Source organism: Artibeus jamaicensis, unplaced genomic scaffold, assembly GCF_021234435.1.
Source record: "Artibeus jamaicensis isolate MK-2021 breed Jamaican fruit bat unplaced genomic scaffold, CSHL_Jam_final scaffold_3222, whole genome shotgun sequence".
Classification (NCBI taxonomy): domain Eukaryota; kingdom Metazoa; phylum Chordata; class Mammalia; order Chiroptera; family Phyllostomidae; genus Artibeus; species Artibeus jamaicensis.
The window spans coordinates 993,822-1,021,617 of NW_026522038.1; the positions used below are offsets into that span (position 1 = coordinate 993,822).

The 27,796-nt window shown below is 35.7% G+C and overlaps 1 protein-coding gene across 2 annotated transcripts in view; it reads left to right on the forward strand.

The window, feature by feature from the left end:
* Positions 1-27,796, forward strand: part of TET2 (tet methylcytosine dioxygenase 2) — a 115,402-nt gene that overhangs the window by 44,647 nt on the left and 42,959 nt on the right. The window lies entirely within an intron of this gene.

Here is a 27,796-nt window from a genome sequence, read left to right on the forward strand (position 1 = left end):
AAAATCAATAAAAAATACTTTAAAAAAGGGGTAAAACATAGCTTTAGAGGAAGGTAAATAAACTTTCTACATAAAATGCAGAATAGAATGGAATAGTTGAACATTTTTAAATGTATTGCAATTAGGACAAAGATATATAGTTTGTAGTTACATATTTATTCGAAGTATGTAAGTACATAACCAGATAGTTCACCAGGTTGACAGCTGTGGGGGTGAGGGTGGTGAGCAAAAAGGAAGAAGGACTCATGGACCTGGACAAGGCGTGGTAGTTGAGGGGGGAGGGGAGTATGAGGGGGATAAATAGTAATGGAGAAGAATACAGTAAAAAGATCTTTCCCTTTATTCAGTTTCATACTTTTTAAAGGTAAGAAATAGTTTTCTTTGCATAATTTGTGTTTAAGTTCCTTCTTTTTTTTTTAAAGATTTTATTTATTTATCTTTAGAGAGGAAGGGAAGGAGAGAGGGAGAGAAACATCAATATATGGTTGCCTCTCGTGACTCCCCTGCTAGGAACTGGCCTGCAACCCTGGCAAGTGCCCTGACTGGGAATCGAACCGTCATTGTCTGGTTCGCAGGCCCACGCTCAATCCACTGTGCTACACCAGCCAGGGCTTTAAGTTCCTTCTTTTATGTTCTGCTTTGTCAAGGCGAGTCAATTCTTAGAAATTTTATCAATTTAAATTACTATGATGACAAAATCTGAGTAAGTTTTAATTTTAATAAGACATACACAACCTCTGTAAAGTCATCCCCAATTCCTTGAGGAAAATTTAGCTTCTTTTCTGTTTCCAAAACATATTATAATAATTATTAGAAAGCTAATTATATTGTTTCCTTATGATATTTTCCTCCTCCAGGAAAATATCTCTTCCTCCATGACGAAGATCTTGAATCCTTAGTACATACTAAGCATTTATTATTCAAATGAAAAAGGGACTACAAATGCCTACAGATGTAGATAGCATATAATATCAGGTGTGCCGTCTATAGAGAAAAAAGTGCTCTCAGTTACTCAGAATAATTTCCCAATGGAGGGAACTTTAGTTACTCCTTTTTCTGTACTTTGTAAAGTTTAAATAACATGAGTTACATGCTTATTGGAAAATTGTAAGAATATGTCTGTGGGAACATTTGAACTCTGGTCTAATTGCACTATAATAATTTGGAAAGTTTAAAGATTGTATTTCAGAAGTGTAAGTTTATTTAGGTCTTACTTACTTTTGAGCAAATTTTAGCAGTATTTCTCTGTAACTCTATTCAGTTTATCTTGGTTTTCTAATTTATTGGTATATAATATTTCATCATTCTTTTAATAGTCTCTATAAATGTAGCACCTCTGTCTACACTAATTTATGTGGGGGGTTGTTTTTTTAAATTGACGTGCTGATTTTTTTGTCAATGTATTGTTCCTCTTCAAATAATCAATTCCTGAATTCATTCACTAAGCCTAGTGCATATATTTTTGTTAATAATTAATTATATTATTGTTTATTACTTTGCCCCTTAGGTTTATTTTGTTTTGTTTTCTTAAATTACTAGGTTAGAATGCTTATATCATTTATTTTTTATTCTATTTTATGTTGTCAATAAAAGGATTTGAAGCCTCTGATTATAATTTGGCTACAGCCCATGCACTTTGAGATGTGCTGCATTCGTTATCATTTGTCAGAAATTCTTTCTTTTAAAGTTTTTATGTCTTCTTTGAACAAAAGGTTATTTAGAAAAATAAAGAAAGAAATTTTTCCTCAGCTTATTCTTTACTTGTAATTTTATTATTTGTAGTGTTAATCCTCTGTGTGGCGGGGGCAGGGTTGCTTCTTTTAACTCCATTTTATATTTCTCTGTGAAATTGTTACCTGTCTTCTTAATTTCCTTCTTAATTATAGTCTGTTTTCTAATTTAATCATTCACCCATTGTTTCAGAGAGTACCTATAAAAACTTTCTTGGGCAGGATTAAGAACACGAGGCCTAAGATTTATTTCTAGAACAGTAAGTAAATCATTTCTGAAAGCATGGTTCTCTTCTACAGTTGAGTAATGTTTATTTTCCTCTCTCGGTTGAAGTTTTGCTGTCCCCACCCATCAGTATCATTCTGGTTTTGTCCCCTACTTATACATCCTTTAAGGAAGGCTGACTTACCTGCTACCATAAAAGTGTGACAGAATTGTCTTAGATTGTTCAAAACATTCCTTTCATGGTACATTTGGAACATTATCGCTGTAAGTTTTTTCCTGTTTGTTGAAAATATTGCTTCAGAGCTCAGATCCCTGCAGCATCATTCCCCCCATCTACCACCACCATCTCTTTCACTCATTGAATCCTCTAGTCCAGGTCTGTAATTGGGTTTTGTCTGATTTGTTGTTTTGGTGCTTTAGCCCACTTAGTGGGGAAGACCTCAGTCCCCTCAGGGGGCCCCTCCCACAGTGAGCCCTACCAGGTGAGGAAATTGAGCATTCTTGTGGAGGTGAGCCTGCTGTGAATGGGAAGCCTGGTTAGAGAAGTGTCCTGCCATCCTAGGTGTTCTTTGTGGAGAGTTCATGCATATTTTATTTTCCCAACACTGCTTCCCTTGGCTGCCTCATGGTTAAGTAGAAAAAAAAAAAAGCCCTTTTCTCCAAAGGCTCCCTCCCATTTAGCTTTTGCTGTTCTGTGTTAGGTGGGCATCTTTTGGTTTGGGAAGACAGTTTTCCTTTGTCAGGGTAAGCTGGGCAAAAGAGTAGGCAGCTCAGAGAGAAATACCACTGCACTGTTGGGTTTCTGGCTTCCTCTCAGCTATGGGACAGGGGTGGAGGGCTTCTGTTGTAAAGGCCTTCCCTCTTCTGTTACCCCTGTCTACCCCAGTCCATGCATGAAAAATGGTACTTTTTTTTAAGGGCACTGGGCGGTCACATTGGTTTTTAAAATTTTCTGCAGCTTTCCACAACTGACTCAGGAACAGGGGCTGTGGCTAGACTTGTAGTGATGTCCCTTAACATTGATTCATCTACATGCTACCCAGAAACTCAAACTTTCTGCATCTTGACTGGCTTTGTTCCCTGGTATTTTGGTACTGATACAGGATATTTTATAATTTAAAAAAAATTATTCCAATTATTTACTGGAAAGAGGGTTTGGATGTCTACTTTTATGTTACCACTTTTCTACAAGTCATCCAAGTCTAATTTTGTTCATGAACCTGATGACAATTAGCTTCTTGAATGGATTTAATATTAAATGCTGCTTTCAAGGAAATTCAAAATAGAAAGTTAGCTTTTAAGAAGAGAGAATAAATTGTCAAGCAGTCTCACAAAGGCAAAAATAAGCCAAATCTTATAAAAGGTTCGGAGTAACCTTTATTTACATTTGCAAATTCAAGGTGAACTTTTCAAACGAAATCGAAGAGCTTATGTCTTTAGCTGATAAAGATTCTAAGCATTAATTTGGGGGGGCTCCATAAGTCCGCTGGAAATTTTACACAAATTTCATGAGGAAGAGGAGACCAGGTGATTTTATAAGATTCTCAACAGGATCTCAAAGTTAAGGAGCTAATGCTGTAAATGTATAAGATAATTAAAGCAAAAATGTACCATATTATGAGTGTCCATTGAGGATAATAAACTTAATTCCGCCAGAGATTGCTTTAACACAAGCACAGAAACGTTAAGCATGGAAATTCTCCTTAAAAGGAGAGTAAAGACTGAAGCTGTAGTGCAGAAAACTGGATTTGTGATGATTTGAAGTTTATCCAGAATAACCAGCAAATTTTGAGCAAGATCTTGCATTGCATAGCTCCTCTGGTATGCTGCGGGAGGAAGGAGGAGGAGGTTTTAGGAGACAAGTGGTAAGCACGTTCACTTGGCTTTGACCATGACTTCAGTTTTAGTGTCTGTGTTCAGGGACCAGGAGAAGGAATTTAAATGATTGGGCACGATGGCAATTCTGTACTTCTGTGTTTTCAGAGGAAGGAAAGAACTGGACTCCTAACACAACCTTTTCAGCTGTGGAAATCATGATCAGTACCTTTGTTCTACAGTTAAGTATTAGCAGAATAAATAAAACTCCCTCTTCATATGTATCAGAAGAGTTTCAAACATTCTTTTACTTTGCAGGAAGCAGGTAGGACATTTTCCTACAAAAATGGAAAACATCAATTTTTCAATCCATGAGCAATTTGACAGCCCAGCAATGATTGGGCCCTTCCAACATATTTCTCCTCATTACATTTTTAGTTTGCAGTAGGATCAGTTTTCTAACTGGTAATCTCTGCTTTTCTTATTTACTTTTATCATCGAATTATGTTTCTTGCCATTCACTGAAGTATAAGGGACACAGATAGACGATTTATTCTTGTGTGCAACAAGTTTAAAAACCTAATTAGGGCATCGTTATTTTACCACTTAAGCCTTTTACATTTCTTAAAACTTTTCCAAGCATAGAAAAGTTGCTGAGGGTGTCCAATTTTGTTTACTAGCTTATAGGATAGAGAAGAGTAAAATAGGAGTACATAAAGGCACAGTGGTGAGAAGATAGTGTTTCCAATTAATCTCAAAGTTTAGGATTAATTTAGTATTAATTCTCCTCTTTGATGTCTTCCTGTTTTTTTGACATGGTGACCTGCCAAAACAAAGAGGAAACAGCAGGAAACTTTGTACCAATTAAAACCAATCTCCTTCCACCAAAGAATTGAACTGTCAGCAAATGTAATCTCAAATTCAAATAGTGATAAGTGTTTTAGAAGTAAACAGGAATAAAGAGACAGAGCTATTGAATTTCAACATCTGCTGTAAAATAATTAAAATGCATGACAGTTTAATTAAGTTCGGAATTTAATAAATACAGCGAGCACAGCAGAAACACAAATAGATGCCTCATGCATGGTGTGTATGTTTGAGTGAAGACTGCATCCAGCCAAACTAAATACACTGGAATGAATGTCTACATGAACGTCATTTATACATTCACCTTTGGTGTTCATTCCAGTCGTGAGTTACTCAACCAGGGCGATTGAATTTATAACAATATAATTCGAGGTTTACATTTGATAAACGGTATTTGAAGGTTGAATTTGTTCTAGAATAAGTCAAGTACAATAACAGATTTCTGGGTCAAAATAACTCTTCAGCCTTATCTTGTAGGAAATTTGAAATTTCTGTTCTGACTCTGACTGAGATGCTTGGGTAATCCTGGACACAGAACCCACTGACTTTGGATCTTTACATCAAATAGTCAGCTGTACTGACTTCCAGAGTTAGAGGTTTAAACACTCTGTGCCCACTGATTGAGGTCCATGGCTGACATGATGTGCTCCCGACAACTTTATTTTAATTCGGATAGTACATATGTCAGGTTGGTTTGTCACAATGGTAACAGAACAGATACCTCGCAACAGATTTCTTTCTTTTTTATGTGTATGCTTCTTAATGCAATTAAATATGTGATTTTATTCTCTCACAGTGAAGATATTTTATTTTTAGTAGATGTCTTTAAGAAAATTCAGAAATCTGAAACTTGTAGCCAACGGTGAAATAACAATTTTAAACAAAAACAGAAAACTCAGAATTTATTTCTGTTTATCTGGGAACACCAATGCTAAAAATATCCTTCTGTGCTTGACATAAAATACTTCGTTTAGGTATTGTGCTGACAGTTCAGGTTTGTTTGTTTACTGAGAAGCCTATCAAGAATAATCAGACCTATCCTATTTGTATTCAGTGGACAGAAAATATTTGAGTACTTGCTAAATACCTCTACTAGCCATTAGGTTGGAGAGGAAAGCTAAATAAGACATGGAATTTGCCTGTACGTAATTCAGAAGTAACTGAGTCAAAGGATGAACTTTGTTAGTGATAACAAAGGAAATCACTAGCAGAATTTAGGGCTCCACATTTCTTTGTAAGATCTTTGTACATTTAGACAATGTACTTTAAAAAGAAACTGAGTCATTTATATTGTAGTCAAAGTAGTTTTTTTGTGGATTTATTTTTTGTGTATTGGGACATAGGTTGAAAATACACTTGTATGGGAAGAGACTTTAAATTGATTTTCCTTAATTGCTAATTCAGTGACTAGGTATTACTTGTTTTAAATAATTTTTTCCTGTGTGTTAGCTATACCTGATAGTATGTACCTTTGCTCTTCATAGAATTTTCATGTCAGTTTTTAATGCACTTAATCATTAAAATGAAGATCTGTGTTAAAAGGCATAATTGCCAATTGTGGATCTTAAGACTCCTATAAACCAACAGAAGAGAGAATATATACACATAATCATTACTTCACCAAATACTTTCTGCCAGGTATTAAGTTCGACATTATGTTTATGACTATGAAACCAATAGGCACAGCTCTTACTTGGCAAGAACTTTAAGCCTGGTGGAGGATGCAGGTCAACATACAGGCAGATGGCATGTAGTGTAAGTGCTACGGTGAGGAAATGTAGTAGGTGTTCTTGGAGCATCTAGAAGAGCATCTTAACCCTCTTTAATGACTTCATTCAAGATTTTCTAGAGGAAGTATTCTATATACTAAAACCTGAGTAGAATAAGTAAGAGTTCATTTCTTCCAGAATGGGAATAGTGAAGAAGAAAGACATAGGTAAGATTTATCACAGTGAGAAAAACCACATGTGCAAAGGCACAGAAGTAAGAGAGAATATGGTGTGTTAAAGAAACTACAAATTATAAATGTATCAGTAAGTGGTTGGGGCAAATAGACATGAGATAAAAGGTTAGAGAGAAGGTCTTAGGGTCATATTAAGGGGGATAGGAGGCTAAGAGGATCTACTGAAGGGTGGGAAGTAAGTAGGGAAGTAATGGTGTTCAGCAGTGGACTTTAGTATAAGGAAGAGTTAGAAGATGAACAAGACTAGGGGCAAGAAGTCCATTTAATGGACTGTTGTAGTAATCCAGCAACTAGGTAGTGGCAACAAGAACTATGGTACTAAGAGCAAGGATGTAGACAACTTATGGATTCCAGAGACAATAAGAAGGTAGAACCAAAAATACCTGGTATTTGATGGAATGTTTGTAAGAGGGAAGAAAGAATAAAACATCCAAGATTTCTTCTTAAGTAACTGAATAGATTATATCACTACTCAACACGAATAGAGAATAGTTAAGGGAGGACACGTCTGAAATCAAAGATAATGAATTCAGTTTTGGATATACAGATAACTGGGAGACAGTAGCAAATTTAAATTGGGAACTCTGCTGGGGACTAGAAGTAGAAATCTATTTTGAGTTAATTTTTGAATGGTGTAAGATAGGCATCTCCTGTCATTTTTTTCATATGAATATCTAATTTTCCCAGTACTGTTTATTGAAGAAAATGTATTTTCTCCATTGAGTATTCTTGGCTCCCTTGTCAAATATTAGTTGACTATATATTCATCACTTTATTTCTAGGTTTTTGATTCTGTTTCATTGGTTGATATGTCTGCTTCTGTGCCAGTACCATAGTTTTGATTACTGTTGCTTTATAATATTGCTTGAAATCAGGAAGTGTGATGCCTCCTGCTTTGTTCTTTTGTCTCGGGATTTTTTTTTTGTGGCTATTCAGGGTCTTTTGTGGTTTCATATAAATTTTAGGATTTTTTTTTCTTTTGTATAAAAATGCCATTGGAATTTTCATAGAAATTGCATTGAATTTGCAGATGGCTTTGGGTTGTGTGGGTATTTTCATGATATTAATTCTTTCAGTCCATGAACATGGGATAGCTTTCCATGTACTTGTTTCTTCTTTGATTTCTTTCATCAGTGGTTTATAGTTTTCAGTGTAGAGATCTTTCACCTTCTTGGTTACATTTATTCCTAAGTATGCTATTGTTCTTCATGCTATTGTAAGTAGAATAATTTTCTTTAATTCTTTTCTTAGCTAACTTATTAAACACTACTGATAATTGTATGCTAATTTTTCATCCTGAAACTACTATGTTTGTTGATTGGATCTAACAGTTTTATCATGGAGTCTTTAAGATTTTTGTATACATAAAATTATGTCATTGCAAATAAAGACAACTTTATTTCTTCCTTTTTATTTTGATTCCTTTTATTTCTTTTTTCTTGACTGATTGCTTTGGCTAGGACTTCCAGTACTATGTTGCATAGGAATGGTGAGAGTGTGTACCCTTGTCTTATTCTAATGTTAGAGGGAAAACTTTCAGCCTTTCACCACTTATATGACAGGTGGCAAACACAAGTCCCATGGGCCAAATCCAGCCCCTCCACCTTGTTTTATCCAGCCCAGCACCTTGTTTCTACCTGGCAGCAGTGAGCTCCTTGTCCCTAGTTAAGGAGTGCTTACAATTATACAGTCCTAAACATACATTCGACCCTTTGAAGACAACCTCAAGATTGATGTGGGCCCCAGTGAAAATGAATTTTACACCCCTGATTATTTGATATTAGCCATGAACTTGCTATCTATGGTCTTCATTATGTTGATGTGCATTCTGTATTTACTTGGTTTGTTGAGAATTATTTTTTATCATGAGTGAATGTTGAATTTTGTCAAATGCTTTTTTCTGCATCTGTTGAGATGATCACATGATTTTTATGTGTCATTCTCTTTATGTGACATGTCTGATTTATTGACTTATATGTGTTGAATCGGTCCTGCATCCCAGAGATGAATCTCACTTGATTATGCTGTATGATACTTTTAATATGCTGCTGAATTCAGTTTGTTACTATTTTGTTGATATGGTTGGCATCTACATTTTTTAAGGATTTTGACCTATAGTTTTTTTGTGTGCCTGTGTGTGTGGTGTCCTTATCTGGCCTCGTAAAATTAGTTTGGGAGTGTTTCCTCCTTTTGAATTTTCTGGAAGAGTTTGAGATTGGTGTTAATTCTTTACGTATTTAACAAAACACAACAGTGAAACCATTTAGGCCCTTCTTTGTTGAGAAGTTTTTGATTACTGATTCAATCTCTTTACTCAGTATGGCTCTGTTCAGATTTTCTATTTCTTCATAATTTAGTCAGGTAGCCTGTGTGTTTCTAAGAATTATCCATTTCTTCTATGGTGTTCAGTCTGTTTGTGTATAGTTGCTCATAGTAGTCTCTTGTGGTCCTTTATATTTCTGTGATATCAGTTGTAATGTCTCCTCTCTCATTTATATTTTTATTGATTTGAGTCCTTTCTCTTCTTTGTCAGTCTAGCTAAAAGTTTATTAATTTTGTTAATCTTTTCAACAAACCAACTTTTAGTTCTGTTAATTTTTTCCATTATTTCCTGGTTCTCTGTTTCATTTATTTCTGCTCTAATCTTTATATTATTTCCTTCCTTCTGCTTTGAGTTTAGTTTGCACATTTATATTTTAAACTAGAGTAAAATTACTCATTTGTGCACACTAAGTCAAAGTTAGCATTCTCGTAAGTTTTGAAGCTAGAATTGTGAAGGCTCTCTATATTTTTAGTGTATTTTTTCCAGCTTGAATACATTAGAAATAGAATTAGTGTTATTAGCCTTGGCTGGTGTGGCTCAGTGGATTGGGCACCAGCCTGAGAACCAAAGGGTCACCAGTTCAGTTCCCAGTCAAGGCACATGCCTGGGTTGCCAGCCACACTGGGCCCCCAGTAGGGGGTGCACTGGAGGCAACCACACTTTGATGTTTCTCTTCTTCTCTTCCCCTCTCCTTTCCCCTCTGTCTAAAAATAAATAAGTAAATAAAATCTTTTGGAAAATTAAATAGAAAGGAATGGGTTATTTCAGTGTTTATAGTAACATGTGTTATGATCAATTGCCAGAGCATGAAGTATATGTTCAAAAAAATCAATGAAAGGGCCTTTAAAACTTTGTGACATTTGACTTATATTTTTTACCAAAAAGCCTGAAAGCCTGAATTCTTATTCAGCACATTATAATTTCAACTATGTCAAACTTAAACTAGCTAGGGGGTACTGTAAATCTTTGTAGGAGTTGTGGCTGTCTTTCAAAGTTGGAAGGGCCGGAGTGGGTTCTGAGGACAGATTGAGAGTTTCTGAAGTGATTCAGAGAGAGAAACAGACAGAAATACATTTTCCCAGCATTGCTTCAGTAATGCCATTTTAAACATCACCGTGCATTAGCTGCAGTTAAGAAAAGATCAGCCAGTTGTGTCCATGCGCGTGTGTGTGCGCGCGCACATGTGTGTGTCTCCAGTGACTTCACCATCTCTTTATGCTGCATGTTGCCAGTAAGAGAATAGTTAAACCCGGGAAAGAGTTCACCTTGAATTGTAGGAAACCGACAGGGGGGCAGAATGCCAACTCCATTCTGGGATTCTAACCCGTAACCTCTTTCAGCAGAGCAGTGCTGAATTTTTATGAACTATCCTAAGTGGATAGCCTGAGTAATATTTCAACTGCAAGTCAATACCTTCAAATCAAAATATCTGACAATTCAGAGTTCTGTTTTCTTCATTTGTGCTTAAAGCAATTTTCCCACTAGGACACTAACCACCATTTTCTTTTACCCTTTGTTCTTTTCTCAAATAAAATTAATTTAGCTTTAGAGTATTTTAATGGCCCTTATTGCTAACCATGGGTTTGAAAGGCATTGTAAAACATTTCTACCTGTGAATATTAGAGTTAGTGGACTTGGAATTTGTTTAGAACTTCTGGGCAAGATAGAAGACGACCGGTGGAGTAAAAATTAATATTTTTAAAGCCAAAGACTAAAACAAATTAATGTTCAAATGTGTTTATTTCACTATAATTCTTTGAAAGAGGTGAGGGGGAGGAGAGTCAGAGGAAATAACTGTTCTGAGTTTTAGCGAAGCCCTTTCAAGGAAGTGTTGGTGCTGTGGTTACTACCCCTCAGGAACCTGTAAGAGTTTATGTGAGAGGTTATTTTTCCTCATCCTGATTCAGTGCTTCTTTTAACTGGTGGACTTATGATGCCACATTTGCAAGGTGGATATTAAAATCAGTATTCTTATACCCACTGCATCATGAAAAAGAGAAGGAAACAAGGGAAAGCTAGTTTTAGGAAGTTAGTGACCTTTTTAGTGTATGTTGTTGCAGATTTACATTGTACATACTATATTCAAATACAATCAAACTGTAACAAGTAATGACTTTTTTATCTTCACCTGAGAATATCATTACTGATTGCAGAGAGATAGAGAGTGACAGAGATAGAGACATCAGTATGAGAGAGACACATAGATGGATTGGTTGCATTTTGTCTGCGTCCAGCCTGGGGATTGACCCCATAACCCAGTGATGTGCCCTGACCAGGGATTCTACCCACAAACTTTTGGTGTACAGGATCATGCTCCAACCAACTGAGCCACCAGGCCAAAGCTAAAAGTAATGATTTGACATAAGAAAATTTATGTGATAAATTTAAGCAGAAAATTTATGTCATTTTCTATTATATTTTTTAATCTAGAAAATTATATTGTTTATGAAAAATGCCATAAACTTGGATCATCCACTGATCTATTTTGAAATAGGTGAGTTTGAAACTATTTTCAAACAAAGAGCTAATTCATCATTTACAAAGTCATGAAAACAGATATATAGCTATTTGTGTTGGCACACTATCGACCAAATTAATTTTAAATGTACCATTTGCTGTGACATGTGAATTTGTGATATCTAAATAATGCAGCGGTTATATGGAAATTATTTTGCAGGTAATTAGATCTTCTTTTGAATTCAAATGATATTTTTAATGCCAACATGTGGAAGTACCCTTTTAGTTTTTTTTCTATGTTTACATTTAGTGAGTTACAATCTTTTTTTTTTTTTTAAATTTCTTCTTCTTGTCCTTCCTGGAATGCCCTGTGAAAATGTACATTAGTGCCAAGCTACATTAAAGGAAATCACCCAGATTAAACCCTGAGAGCATATTTTTTTCTCAGCTTTAAAGATATAACTTACATGGCCCATAAAAAACTAATGAATTTCGGTGAATTTGGTGAAAGTACAGAGTTACACAGGATAATTTAATGTAAATAAAACTTTTGATGAGCATCTGAATTTTCATGTGGGTCTTGTTTTATTTTTAAAATTATGCTTCAGGGGCCCTGGCTGGTGCAGCTTAGTGGATTGAGCATGGGCCTGTGAACCAAAAGATCACTGGCTCAATTCCCAGTCAGGGCACACGCCTGGGTTGCAGATGTTCAGTGGAGGGCGTGTGAGAGGCAACCACACATTGATGTTTCTCTCCCTCCCTTCTCCTCTCTAAAAATAAATAAATAAATAAATAAATAAATCTCTTTTTTTCATTAAAAAATAAAATTATGCTTCAGGGTTGTTTTATATTGCATTCTGCACTAGTGCTGAAGACTCTATTCTATCTAATACATGGCATATTTGGAAGAATTTAGAAGTAAACAGGAACTTGGATGGTCATTGTTATCAAAACTTTAATTGCTCACTTCATCAATGAAATTTTTGATACAAGAACATAATCATGAACATATGAACATATGAGCATTTTTTGATGTTTAGAAAATAATTATGAAAAACTAAGGTTTTTATTCCTATTTTATTTAATATTATCCTTCATTGGATTCATATATTACTATAGTTCCTCAACCCTAATCCAGTTTTATTTCTATCATTTAATATGTAAAAAAATGACTGTAAAAAATTACTTCCAATCTTCACGCTCCTATGACATTTTTATGCGATCTGCTGTTGGACAATTAGGAGTGGTTTTGTTGAAGTGGCAAGTGGAAATAAAGAGATCACAAAGGATAGTTTATAAGATTTAATTTTTAAACTAAGTACTCATAGGGAAGGCTCTTGGAGGGTTACGTGAATAGGTGAAGGAATTATGCAAAAAAAAATCAGAGACAGGATGGTGATTATCAGCGGGAAAGGGGGTGGGAGGAGGTAGAAGAGCCTAAAGGGGCAATAAATGGTGATGGAAGGAGACTAGACTTTGGATGGTGAACACAGAAAACAATATATAGGTGATGCATTGTAGAACCATGTACTTGAAACCTAGATAATTTTATTAACCAGTGGAACCCAAGAAACTCAATAAAATATATTAAAAATAAATAAAACTCAGTATTTGTCTCTCAAAATACAGTAAGCCCTTACTTAATGTTGTCAGTAGGTTCTGCAACTTTAAGTGGAAAGATATATAAAGAAACTAATTTTACCATAGGTCTTTGGTGTAAACAAAAGTTAAGTTCCTACGGCATCTCATCTAGGTTATAATGAAATGACACTGAGCAAAATTATATTATTTGTGGTCTTGTCGCATGTATAGATGATGAAAATCACTTTGGGCCTTAATTAAATGACTGCTACTTTTAAAGTTATTGAGGAAAAATGTTACTATTAACTACAGAGTTATGAGTTACTGTTTTAAAACTTTTATTTCAGTTTGCAGTTTTGTCACTGCTTCTGAATATTTTCACCACCAGGACAGAAGAGATTTTGATCTAAAGGCAAGAGCCTTTTTTAAGGAAGAGTACAAATAATCAGAACAGTTACATAATTAGAAGAAATAAGACAAAGAAAACATTTCAGTGTTTACATGTTTAATCTGAAGGTTAAAGCAAGGCTCGCATATGTGCACATCCTTGGCTCTTGAAGATAAACACAGAGCTCCTTATAATGCTAACTTATGAATGGTGATCGAATTTATACTCTCCTAGACCACAGGTTCTCATTAATGTGTCAAGATCCATGCATGTATTAAAACTGCATAAAATTATCATATGCAACACATCTGACTTGGGGTTCTCCTGTGTGTGCTGTTCCACGAGATGTGGGTTGTGCAGGATACTCTGTACCCAAGCTGTGTGTGTGAAACACCACACATCACAGCGACTTCTTAGAGATCCCTTCATCGTCTTAAACGCTTTGAGGCCTTTCACGGAACAAAGTTTAAGTTGGTTTTTAACCCAGTTTTTATTACTTATTCTCCCTCTGGCCCCTTTTAAAGAAACATATTAATTAATACCTAGTAGAACCAGTGTTTCAGAGATCCCACATGATGTGACCATTCCAGTAGTGTGGGTGTGGATTTGCATGCACACAGCTGTGCATGCATGTTCATCTCAAGTTGATTAGCGATGCACTTAGAAACAGACTTGCTAGAGATATAAAAAAGGTATCACTTTGGGGCGAATACCACTGCCCAGGGTCTGCTCCTTAATTTGAAAAACCAGAAACCCAATTTTATCTTCCCCTCAAAAAGTGATGTTTTAATTAAATTTGTCAGAGGTTACTGTTGAAACAGATATATACATTTACCAACTCATAATCGGAAACTCACAGATCCAGTGATCAAAATGTAATGTATGTCCATTGTCCAAAGAACTTGCACTAGGGGTACCCCATGTTTCTTGGAGGCAGAGAGTCTTAAGTAATATTTTATTATCTAGACCTCAATGAAGGAAGCTTCTTAGTCACCCATTTCACACGGAGGAATTTGCGTGCCTAATAAATGTGCCTAATAAATGTGCCTAATAACCTGGGCCAGCCCAGTGTTTCCCTTCCCAGGACAGTGTCAACGAGGAGTGCCCACTCTGTGTCTCCACCCCGAGCCGAGCAGCCCCAGTCTGTTCACACTCTGACTCAGAAATTGCACAAGCCTGCAGTTCACGCCTACCTCTGCCTCGGGTCAGCTGTGCCACGCCACTTGACTCTTTTAGTTCTGGTTACTTACATACAAATGAGGTGAAAATTATACCCCCCCAGACCAAAAGTAGTCTCTGATGACATTTCAGTGATATCCTGGTAGATATTTATCATTGCCAGTTTAGAGAACTGTAGCACTTTAGACCTCATAAAGACCTTAGATGTATTATTGTTCATTTCCCTCATGTGATATTAAACATCCTTTTACTTTTTTTTTATTGTATTTTGTGGAGGTTGTGACTTGCTCGGATATTCTGTTGAGAACTAGAAACTAGCTTTCTTGCTCTGAATAGCTGTTCTCATACATATATGTCTTCTCTTGCCAATTAAATAATTAAAATCTGTAAAGATAAAGGCCATATTGGAAATTACATCTTCATCCCAGAGATTGTATTCCCAGAAAAGAACATTTTCTGTGCAAAAAAAAAATATAGTTTTTCTATTTTTTCTTTGATGCTGTTTAAAATGTGCACTGTGATTTTAGATGATCCGGAGCGTTTATCAGTCGTTTTAACAGAACACAGAAGATGAAGATGAGAGTGACCTCCACAATGTATGGGAGAGCATGTTTCTGGTGGATTTGTGGTTATGCGAAGTCCCTTTAAAACATCTCTGGAATTGATGTTTTTTATGTTCCTAATGCTTTATCCACTAGAGAAATGTTTTTATTTTTTTTCCTTTCAGATGGACTAAAATTATCTTCTTTCTATTATGAAATAATGTTGGCAGTTTTCCTTAGGACTGATACATATTAAAGTATCTTTAGTTGTTAGCCCTTTGATGGGTAACTAGTTTAATGACATCTCCATCTTTAAGTAAAATATTTCTTTTACCCTCAAGAATAACTCTGTAGCACCCTGAAACATGAACTGAAACACAGTAATCACTAGTTGTTCCAAAATAGGAAGAAGACAGTGAGTAGGTTATCATGGTAACTGTGGTCTATTAGAATGTGATTGGAATGAAGGCAGAACTAGTCAAGGTTGTACAAAAGTTTTCTGAAACACAGATGATATGCCTTTTGAGACAGTGGTAAAGAAAAAAACACTTTGGTAAGAACCAGATTTCATGACTACAGTACAGTGGACACCTGCCAAAATACCTGTGTTACAAGGATCCCTGGTACAGACTTTTTAGGTAAAATGGTAGGTATTTTATTAGTTTGTTTCACATCAATACTTTAGGTGCTCTTGGAGCTGTAACAATTTAGTTGACACTAATATAGTTTCTACATCTTGATAGTTTTATTTCCTTTTCCATTCTTGATTTTAGGGCTGAAGATATGGAACAATGTATCCAATAAAATAAAAGTAACACATTGATCAATTAAGATCATCTTGGTGAATTGCATATTCATTATATAATTTGGCTCTAAGACTTTGTTCAGATCTCACTATCTCAGTGAGACTTCCTCTGATTACAGTCCTTCACACTGCAGCCTGCAGCTTCTCCCTGGTGCTCATGATCTCCCATTATCTGCCCTGTTATTTTTTTCATATTTCCCCTAGCACTCAACATCTTCTTACTATACCATACAGTTTACTCCTTATGCTGCTTATCATTTCTCTCCCCACTGACATATCAGTCCAAGAGGGCAGGGGTGTTTGTGTCTCTTGTCCAGTGGTATAATGCTGTTGCTACAATAGTGCCTAGCACATGGGCTATGTTCAATTATATTTGTTGAATAAAAGAATAAATACATTGACAGATTATTTTTATAGGTACCACAGTCATTATATAAAAACATTGAATGATTATAAACCCCATTGTAAATTCCATGAAGTTCTTCTATATTATGAGAAATTGTATTGGATTTGTTGGAAAAATTATACCTCACCATATAAAAATTAAAGCATCTTTTCTGTACTTGCCCCTCAAATATACTATGGTATCTTCCCCAAGCCCACTGTCCCTATGGTGTCTGCTTGACTACATTTCATAATTTTTACAGTGTCATGTGGTTATTAGAATGATTGCATTCCAGTTTTTGAAATGCAGTCCTAAACTTCCAAGTCAAGCCTGACTCAATACTCTTCCCCTTCCCCCAACGGGCTTAACCTCTGGCTGCAACACTTGGCTTTGAGAGCAGGAGAGTCTCACTTTGAATATCTCCCCTCCTCTTACCCCTTTCTTTTATGCAACAAACATAAATGACACTAGGAGATAGAGCAGGTTTGAGGAAGAATGATAAAAACTTAAGGCTCCATATTCTCCTAAGTGAGGCTGTAGGATTTGGGTGTTTGTGTTTTCATAGCTGACACCGACTAGCCTTCCCGTGCCCTTGGTGGGGCAGGCAACCAAACACTAGCTCTCCCTTGGCACGTGTGGACTATTCAGGGGGCCTGCGGGGGCTCTTACTGCATAGCTCCCTGCCATGGGGTGTCTGTTTCCCATTGTCCGCAAAGAGTCCACCTTTCTGCTGGTGTCTGCTTGCCCACTGGACAGATTCTGGATAGGGTATCAGTGAGAGCAAGACTGAATAACTACAGTTTCTGCAGTACATTTTTAAAAACTTGATAATGTGAAATTTTTGATAGTGTCTCCTATGTCCTAGACTAGGAGACCAGCCAGCTCATGCTTAGCCATTGTAATAATGCAGTAGACTGAAACTGAAAAAAATATTCAGATAATTTTTATAACTCATGATAAACAAGCTTGTATCAAATCTCATCTCTAATTATGTTTGATGATCTTTTCCTGAGGCACATATTATTAGTGCAATGAGATTAGAGAGAGACCAGGAATATGCCCAAATTTAAAAAAATAATTCCAGGATTAACAGATATGTGGATAATTGAGAACTGATTAAAAAATCTTGCCCATCTTATCTTATCAGCTGGGAAACTGGTTGACCAGAGCTGCAAACTGTAAGGACATTTGCTTCTAAAGGGTCAGTCCTGTCCACGTCCTAAACTCATATTCTGTTGGTAGTGTCTTCTCTAGACTCCAGTGACGTCCCTCCTGGCTCTCCTCCCTCAAATAATCTATATATTATTAAATTTTGTCTACACTGTTGTTCTAAGATAAGAACAAATTTCAAAACAGCACGTGTTGGGACTAAACAGTAAGCATGTGGCCCCCAGGGCGCCGGCAGCAACCCCACGGTGCGCACAGTGCGCATGCGTGGCGTGTGTGTGTGTGTGTGTGTGTGTGTGTGTGTGTGTGTGTGTCCAGACGCCTGTTCCGCCAGCACATTTCCAGAAGTGCAAGAACTTCTTTTGCGACTCTAATGTGCTTGTGTGTTCACTGGTCCTTTTTTCCAGAGCTATGAAATGCATCATCGCAGAATTTTTAATGTTGAGACTGAAATTTCTTATCAGATGAGAAACATAAATGTCAGTTTTGCCATGAAAAGATTTATTCACTTCAAATTTTGCACACTTAATGCATATATAAAGCATTATATTTTATATTTACCATGTAGCTCAGATACATTAATTTTGCTGTTGAAAATGCATGTTTTGGATTGATAATTTTTTCCTTTAAAAATTTAGCTTTATTATTAAATTATCAAAGATGTTAATTTTTATACATAATACCCTATAAAAAGTTTGCTTGCCACTAGAGTGGGACTTAACAACCATAGTAATATTATATATTAATTAAGAAAGAAAGTCAAACTAAGTACAGAGATTTTGGCAGATGCAGAAGATAGGGGTTGAAAGCAACATTTCCGAGCAGCACTCTCTGAGGGACATTTAAATGATATGCACATTGTCCTGCACATATGTTGAAGTAAATGTATAATTGACAAATTGTGCCCCATTTTGATAGGAAGAATCTCAAATAGTTTGGGAGAATAGTGTCATCTTTGTAGGAGGACGTGTCAAATATAGCATCTTTATTTAACAGTTTCCATGCCCAAAACAAATTAATTCCTAATGCCCAATTACTGATAGGGGCGAAACCCGTCAGTGGGGTGATAGAGACTTACACAGTAATTTCCTAAGGTTGGTGCCGGAACACACAGTTTTAGGAGATACATCCCCTACAAATCATTAGTCTTAAGAATCCCCCCAATCATTTGCATGTATCAATAAACAATTCATTTGATGATGGCAAAGTATTTTATGTGCTTCTCATATTAGAACATGAACTCAAAGGTTTTTACAGGAAAAAAATGTACTGCTTTATAGTATGGCGACTATACAGACCAATAAATTGACTCTTTTGTCTCCTTGAAAAAAAGCTGACGTGAGATTTAAATGATGCATATTTTTTTCTCTTCTAGCAGTGAAAGACACACCAACAAGAAGATCAATAAACCCAAAAACAAAAGCCCTCTTCACAAATTTTAAGCATCATCTACAGCTTTATGTGGGGAAAGATACAGTCTCCATTCTTGAGCGATTCAAAGATTCAGATGGTTCTAAGCTAAATTACAGCCCTAAATGCATATTGGCGAAATGAGATGCTGATCCATTTGCACACTAATGTGCTATTTTTAAGTCATGCATCATAGCATCTTCAAAGAGGCCTGTCATAATTATGATGGATTAGACTGCAGAGTCAGTCCTAGATGCAGTAATTGTTTCACAGATGCTGCGGATGTGACTTGAATTCATAATAAATTACTGTCAGAGAGGTGGGAGAAGGAGCAAAATCAAATACCAAAGGAAAACTGCACTGGCTAAAACCTGCTTTGGTCTTAGGAAACCTGAACGTTAAAAGGCCAGTATTTTCAACTTAGGTAAACGTGCTTCATAAAAGCATTCCTCTGACATGGAGGATGAAGGCTGACATGCTTGACATTTTTAAAGTTCTCAGTCTCTGCCTCAGTCTCTCTCACAGCTTATGAAACATTATTCTGGAGCATTAACTGAAATCATAGAGTGACCATAATGTATTATTGCACACAATTCTATTTATATCATATTACCTGGTTATAATTTGACCTTTGGAATTTCCAAGAATATTGTGGTATTTATAGCTGACTGAATTACTCCTTTGGGTTTCTTAGAAGGCCATACTTTATGGAAATATTAGAATAAAAGGATAAATATGAATAATATGACTTGGTAGGATCTAAATTATGATATTTTAAATTGTGATTTAATTAACACCTGTCATTAGGTAAATTATTTCTAAAACTGCCTCTTTAGGCTCTAAAAAAAGGCCGAAGCTGGTTTTAGAATTTGACTGTTACAATTTTTTTGTTCTTAAAGTTTGTCATTTTGTTGCCTTTTTTGATAAACCTATTAAGAAATCTTACATTGTACCATCTAATCAAAAACCCTGTGTGTGCATGTATACAGTATTATTTTATGTATACAACAATAAGCTACTTACTTACTACATTTTGGTTAGCAGTGGTAACTGTTACAGTGAAGCATATAAACACTTGCCATAACTTTTCCTAGGTTAAGAGTTCAATAATTGTCATTTGTGAATATTCTTAGTTTTTAAAATATACCGCAAGGAGTTTTTTACATAGTCTTCTCTGGACTAAATGACAACTGATACATATTTGACTCAGAGCACTAGTTCTTCTGCCTCAGGGATGTTGATGGATATGTTTGATGTTAAGTTCATTGTCATCCTTTTAAAATGAACTTTAACTTAGTGGGTCATGTGAGGAATGAATTTCACGAGAGATTCGGGTTGGTGGTGTGCAGACCTGACACGTGGAGGTGCTTTTCCCCTCTCCTCTGCTCCAGCGGCACTGGAACAGCCAGGGCCTTCCCGTATTCACAGTGGAGGGTGGTGCAGACCTGTCTGTCTTCGTGTTTGCTGCACTCCTTAGCACTTGCAGGCAGTGGGGATTCAGCTGGTGCTTGACTGATGAGCTATGACTATGAACTTCACAAATAAGGCACGTTGAGCTCCAACTCTCTCAATGACATTATCTGTGGAGATTTATAAGTTGTCCTCAAATATTTTAGAGAAGAATCATAAGCAACCCAGTTCTGATAAAGAGTGCTCTAGAAAAGGGGCAAGGAAGGGATCAGAGTAACTTTGTGGCTACTTCAAATTCCATTTACTACATGTAACATTTTCTTTTTAATCCTAATGCACACAAAGAAATGATACCTTGATGAAATAACTTGCAGAATACTCTTAAACATAATAATTATTACAAGCCCACAAATATGTAACCAGAATATTTTTTTTCATCCTAAGCCTGAAAAAACTCAAATGTTGGCTAAATTTGACTTATTAACAAAATAATACCGAATCTTTGAATTGTACCTTTTTAAAAATATTATGTGGCAGGAAGTGCTTCTATGAAATTGCCAGTCTAACCCCTGTGAGAATGATTATTTTGTTGCCTAATCTTGAGCAAATTGCTTGATTTTTACATCTATAAAGTGAGAGAATGAAAGTAGATGTTTTTATTATACTATGAATGTTTTATATATTGTTAGGTTCATCATCACATATTATCACTTATTTTGAATATGTTATTTTAAAATTTCTTAGCCTTCCAGAAGTTTAAAATACTGTTTAGTAATTCTGTGAGCAAGAGCTCTTTGTCCAGTACTGTTCAGGAGATCATCAGGAAAACTACCAAAATAATGTGGCAGGCATTTGATCTCAGGGAACTTCCATTTTCTTGGCAAAACAAAAAGTAGTGTGATCAATATTTTGGTAGCTCTAACAGCAGTGTGTTCAGAACCAGCTCACAGCACTTTGCAAGAGCAGATGGTGAAGGTTTCAGAAATTTTGTGCCTGTAAGTTGATTAGCTTGATATCAGCTATGTCCCATAAGAGCATCACATAAGAAATATGTTAACACTTGCTATTTATTTTTTTAATTAATTTATTTATTTTTAAATTATTTTTCAACTACAGTATTCTTTCTTTTACTCCCTTCCCATCCCCCGTGCCCCCCACCTTCCTCCCCTTTCCACCCCCCTTAGTTGTCCATGTGTCCTTTATGCTAGCTCCTGTAAATCCTTCCTTTTTTCCCCCTGAAATTCCCTCCCGTCTCCCCTCCAGTCACTGTCCCCCTGTTCTCGATTTCAGTGTCGTTGTTTTTATTTTGCTTGCTTGTTTTGCTATTTATTTTTTTTAATTTTTATTGTTGACATTATTACAGATGTCCCCATAACCCCCACTCCCACCTTAGCCCATCTCCATCCGTCCCCTACGCCCCCTTCCCTCTGGCCTTCACCACACTATTGTCTGGGTCTGTGGGTTATGCATGTATGTTCTTGGCTAACCCCTTCATCTTCTTTCATCCATTCCCTTCTTCTCTCTCCCCTTTGACATCCGTCAGTCTGCTCCATGTCCATGCCTCTCTTTCCATTTTGCTTTTCAGGTCTTGTTTTTGTTGTTTTTTTTTTTCATTAGAGTTCACATGCAAATGAAATCATTAAGTATTTGTCTTTTTCTGACTATCTAATTTCACTAGCATAATAATCTCTAGGTCCATCCATGCTGTCACAAAGAGTAACATTTTCTTATTTTTTACAGCTCTGTAGTACTCCCTTATGTAAATGTATCACAGGTTTTTTTTTTGTTTTTTTTTTATCCATTCATCTACTGATGGGCACTTGGGCTGTTTCCAGATCTGGGCTATTGTAAATAATGCTGCAGTGAGTATAGGGGTGCGTATATTCTTTCAAATCGGTGTTCTGGATTCTTACGATATATTCCCAGGAGTGGAATCGCTAGGTCAAAGGGCAGTTCCACTTTTTAGTTTTTTGAGATAACTCCATACTGCTTTCCACAGTGGCTGTACCAATCTGCATTCCCACCAACAGTGCAGAAGGGTTCCCCCTTCACATTCTTGGCAGCACTTGTTGTTTGTTGGTTTATTGATCATAGCAATTCTGGCAGGTGTTGATTTATTGATGATAGAGATTCTGGCAGGTGTGAGGTGGTATCTCATTGTAGTTTTAATTTACAACTCTCTGATAATTAGGGACATTGCACATTTTTTCATGTCCTCTTTGGAGAAGTGTCTATTCAGGTCCTTTGCCCTGAATCCAAAATTTTTTGGATTTTTTGTCTTCCTGGTGTTGAATTGTGTAAGTTCTTTATATATTTTGGAAATTAATTCCTTTCCAGATGTATCATTGGTGAATATTTTCTCCCATATAGTGGGTTCCCTTTTTATTTTATTGAAGGTTTCTTTTGCTATGAAGAAGCTTTTTAGTTTTTGTAGTCCTGGTTATTTATTTTCCCTTCACTTCCTTTGACCTCAGAGACATATTGGCAAAAACGTTACTATGACAGATGTCTGAGATTTTACTTCCTTTGTTTTCTTCTAGGATTTTTATGGTTTCATGATTTACATTTAAGTTTTTTATCCATTTTGAGAGTATTCTTGTGTATCATGTAAGTTGGTGATCCAGTTTCTTTTTTTTTTTTTTGCATACCTGTTCAATTTTTCCAAAGCTGTCTTTACTCCATTGTTCATTTTGAAAATGTAACTAAAGGCTGCACCGTAAAGTTATACTGACCCCATGAAAAACATCCCTGGAAACAACCAGTCACCCTTCTCAGGTTTGCCAAGGACTCTTCTGCTTCAGCTTTTGCATTTCCACTGTGTAACACTTTTCAGAAAAAATAAGTGCCTTAATTTTAATTAACTAATGTCTTCTTAGGTGAGTCATTGTCCCTATTGTAACACTGAGTATCACTCTAAAATGAAGATTCTTTCTCCTGATTTTTGTACTTACATTTTTATTTGGCATCAATTACCATATACACACCTCCAAGCAACTGAATATTCAGTTACATAAGAGAATAGTATCTGGATTGGTACTGTAAATTATATTAAACATTCTCAGCTGTAGGAAGAGAAAGGGTATTTAACATAAATCTCAAAAAATAAATTGCAAGAGTTCAAATTATTTCTGATACCAGTCACTTTATGAGAGCAGATGTGAATGAATAACAACTCTAAATCTTAGTTCTTGGTCTCTGAGAAGCAAAAGCAATGTCACACAAATATATCTTGATAGCAAAAATTGCATCTATTTGAAAAGCAGTTTAAATTTGGAAATTTTTTTCTTTTTTTCCTAAATTTGTATAAATAACTTATCAACTCTGTTTCAGTGGTTAGTAGGTGGATAGCTATAAAAATTGTCTTGGAAGATATTTTTGTGTCTTATACACAAATCATTGACTTTATGTAAGCTTGAAAAAACTAGGTATAAATAACACTGTAAAAATTACAGCATGAAAGCTTTCTCAATATTTCTATGAGGAACAAAATGAACAGGTCTCATTTCTCTTTTTTATTAAAAATAAGGCTTGCCAATGTCAGCATGAAAGGACTAGGTGATTGAAAGAATGCTCTGTGAATAGGTTACTGGACCATGTAACATTCTGGGATATATACACATAAAGTGTGGTTTAGGACATATGAAAGTCAAAGAAAGATTTTTTTCTCCCTCTGAAAGGACACTTTATTGGTTTAAATTTTCTGAATCAGATTCATAGGTTAATAACAGATATTCCTCAAATAACAAATTATTCTCATCCTAAAATGGAAAGATACATAATTTTCCTGCCTTCCCTGAAAAAATTAAACATTTAACTTTCTAGATCTCATAGTTGTACTCAGTAAAGGAATTGCTGGCACAGACAGAACAGTTCTGATAATTGATGTAAATTAGTGCTTGGATGTGGGCATTGCATTTAAAACTCCATATTAAAACAAATTTCATTTTAAGTCACTTTTGTTTCTTCATAGGAGCAATTATTTTGCCCATAAAAGATCCACAATTCCACCTATTGTAACTGTGCCTTTGACACTTTAAAGGGTGTCCAAATCCTGTGCGATTGACCGTAAGGGAATAAAAGTACTGAAGATGTTTTATATTTAGAAAATCCAGTAGGACATTATGCATTGTATACAGAGCATGGATGTTTTATATGATACATGACATAAATATACAGGTGCATGCATGTTGAATACCTGTTGACTAGTATGTTTGTGGATTGATTTTACAGTTGCCAAAAGAAAACCTTTTGCTGTAGTATTTAGAAATCTAATTAATCTAATCTAGGCTTATTTCTATGCTTAATTTTTGATTTTGGAGAATCATCTTACATCAAAACCTGCAAATCCATTTTTATGATTCTGGAACCTAGAATTTTTAAGAGTTATTGATGATTAAGAATATTAGTCTAGCTTAGAGATGTCCAATAAATTATGACATAAGCCACAGGATGGAATTTTAAGTTATTCAGTACTCACATTAACACAAGTCAAAAGAAACAAGTGAAATTAATTCAATTCAACAATACATTCAAAAAGTATACTGCATTTCAACATGTAATAGTTTTGAAAATTCAGGTCTTTCTTTGCCCTCACTAAGGTCTTTAAATCCCACTGTGCATTCACACCTGCGCACATCTCAGGGGGCACTGACCACGTCTCGGGGGGGGCCCCCCAGCCAGTGTGATGGGTAGCTGCGCATATGCAGGCCATCTCTTAATGTTCCTGTTTGGAAGCAAGGAGTTCTCACAGAAATAAATACATCACTTGGCTCTGTTTCTTTCTTTTATTCCATAGAAATTATGACTTTTTTACCAGTCTTATTTGCTAATTAATATACATGCTTAAAAGTTACAGAAACAAGGAACAATTCAGAGCAGTTTCCCTCCAAGTGCTCCACACCAGCCCCCCGCCCCCCAGTCCTTTTTCTGGAGGCAAAGCACAGTTACCAGCTTGCTGTATCTTCTCCCAGGGCGGACTTTGTACTTATTTTTGTAAATGTACAGGTGTGGCATTCTTATACATACTGTTCTGCAGCTTGTTTTACTTCATTTACTTGGAAATACTTCTACCTAAAAACACAGATTGTTTCTCTTTGCTATTGAAAAAGATTGTGCATACATCATTTAGCACATATATGAGCATACTTGTTAGATAAGTCATTAAAGCTAAAGGGTCAAAAAAAGTTTCTCTATTCGAAAACATTTATTTGCAAATATATAGGCACCCCTGTGCTCGTGGCAGCATTATTCATGATGGCCAAGACATGGTGATGATTTAAGGGTCCTTTGACAGAGGACTGGGTAAAGAAGATGTGGTACATACATACAATGGAATACTACTCAGTCGTGAGAAAAAATGAAATATTGCTATTTGCCACAACATGGATGGACCTTGAGAATATTATGCTAAAATAAGCTTAGTCAGGAAAAGCTAAGAACCATATGGTTTCACACATCTGTGGGATATAAAACTGAAACTCATAGACACAGACAATGGTACGGTGGTTATCAGAAGGAAGAGGGTGGTGGGGTGAGGCTCAGGTGGTAAGGGGACCAAACATTTGGTGACAGAAGATGATGCGATTTTGGGTGATGGACACACATGCAATATACAGATCATGTATCATACATAGGCATACATGAAATCTATATGATCCTATTAATGTCACTCCCATAAATTTAATAAAAATAAATAAATTTTTAAAGGTTCTTTGAAATTCTATAGATACTGTTAAATTGCCCTTCCTGATATTAGTATTAATTTTGACTCCCAGAAACCATGGGCAAGGGAGCATCTGCTTCCCTGCGTGCGAGCCAACATTGTGTAGTATCGAACTTAGATCTTTGCCAATTTGAGAAAACTGGTATCTTGTTGCAGCTTTAATTTGCATTTTTATGAGTGATGCTGGATATATTTTTATATGGATATATGTTTAAGAGCTATTTGCATCTCATTTTCTGTAAACTGTCCATGTCCTCTGCTTATTTTTCTATTGGATGATTAGGTTTTTCTTTGTCAGTTTGTATGAGTTTTATTTATTAAGAAAAGTTTTATGTGACTTTTAGCTTTGCTTATGACTTACTTTTTGCATGCATAAGTTTTACTGAACTTTCTACTGTTTTCTGTCTTTGAGGTTTGTGCCACAAAGGACTTAGCCAGTCATTAAGTAGTTTTTTTAATGTTTCTTAGACTACTTTTAATTGGGCATGGGAGATATTTTTCATATTCAAATTTTAAAATCATCTAGAATTCACTTTGATATAGGATGTAAGTGACAAATTCAACTTTATCACTTTTTTCAGAAGAGTATCCAGTTGTTTCAATATCACATTTACTTGAAATGTCATCATTACCTCAAATAATATTTCTGTTTGTATCTGTTTCTGGACATTCTGTTCAATTCCATTGGTCTTATTAACACTTTCTTACTAGTCGGTGTGCAAGTACACACTGTTTGAAGTATGGTAGTGCTAGTTTCTCTTAAGTTTCTTTTAACTTGGCTCCTGCCCTGTCGGGGCCCCATTGTGATTCTTTTTCAGGTTATTCCTAGCCACCCAATTTGTTTCTCTCCATGAACTTCAGTGTCACCTTCTTTAATTCCTCAAAACAGTCTACCAGCATTTTTACTGAGAATGCATTAAATGAAGAGATTAAAATGACAACTATAAAAGAACATATACCATTCTACTTGTTTTAAACTTATATTCAAATAGGTCTTCTATATTTCTTTTTAAGGGTATTCCAGTGTTTTATAACTTTTTATCACTGCATTTTTTTCCACTAAAGTTTCTGGCTGGTTGTCGCTTTTATACACCAAGACTATTGATTTTTTCTTCATCTACTTTACTGAATTTTCATCAGCTCTAACAGTTCTGTGGTTAATTCTCTTGGTTGACCAGTGTGCACTCCTACTATCTGCAAATAATGATAACTTTAGTGTTGCTTTCCAGTGCTAATATCTTACTTTTTCCTCATTTTGTCTTGTTTGGTAAGCAATGGGTATGTTAATAGAGCCTCTTTAACAGCCCAAAGGCAAAGCAGTCTTGTTTTTTTTTTCTATTTACATTCTTAAAATAACGGTAACGGGAAAAGCTGTGAGAAAATAAAGCATGTCCATATTATGAATGGGGCAGCACTCACTAATGGATCATTCGTGTTTTTTAGTGCCCATTTCTTTCTGCTTTTTCTATCGTTTGGCCTTTGAGGTCTCCATCAGTATTGGTCTCAAAATGTTTGAATAAATGAATGAATGAAGAAATGATCATAAGATGAGCACAATTATATCAACGTAGTGAATCTGACTGGATGGTTACTTTATACTAAACACAAATATGAACAAAGTAGAATATTCTTAAGTTTATAGGCCAGAGAGCAAATAAAGTGTAAATGAGTATGATATGTTTAGTGACATATGACAGCTACAGAAACAGCACCATATGACAGCTACAGAAACAGCACAGAAATGGGAATGATTAATTCTCTTGGAAAATCAAAGGAGGAACCCCAGAGGATATGATGTCTGAGACAGTTCTAGAGGGTTGCATAGG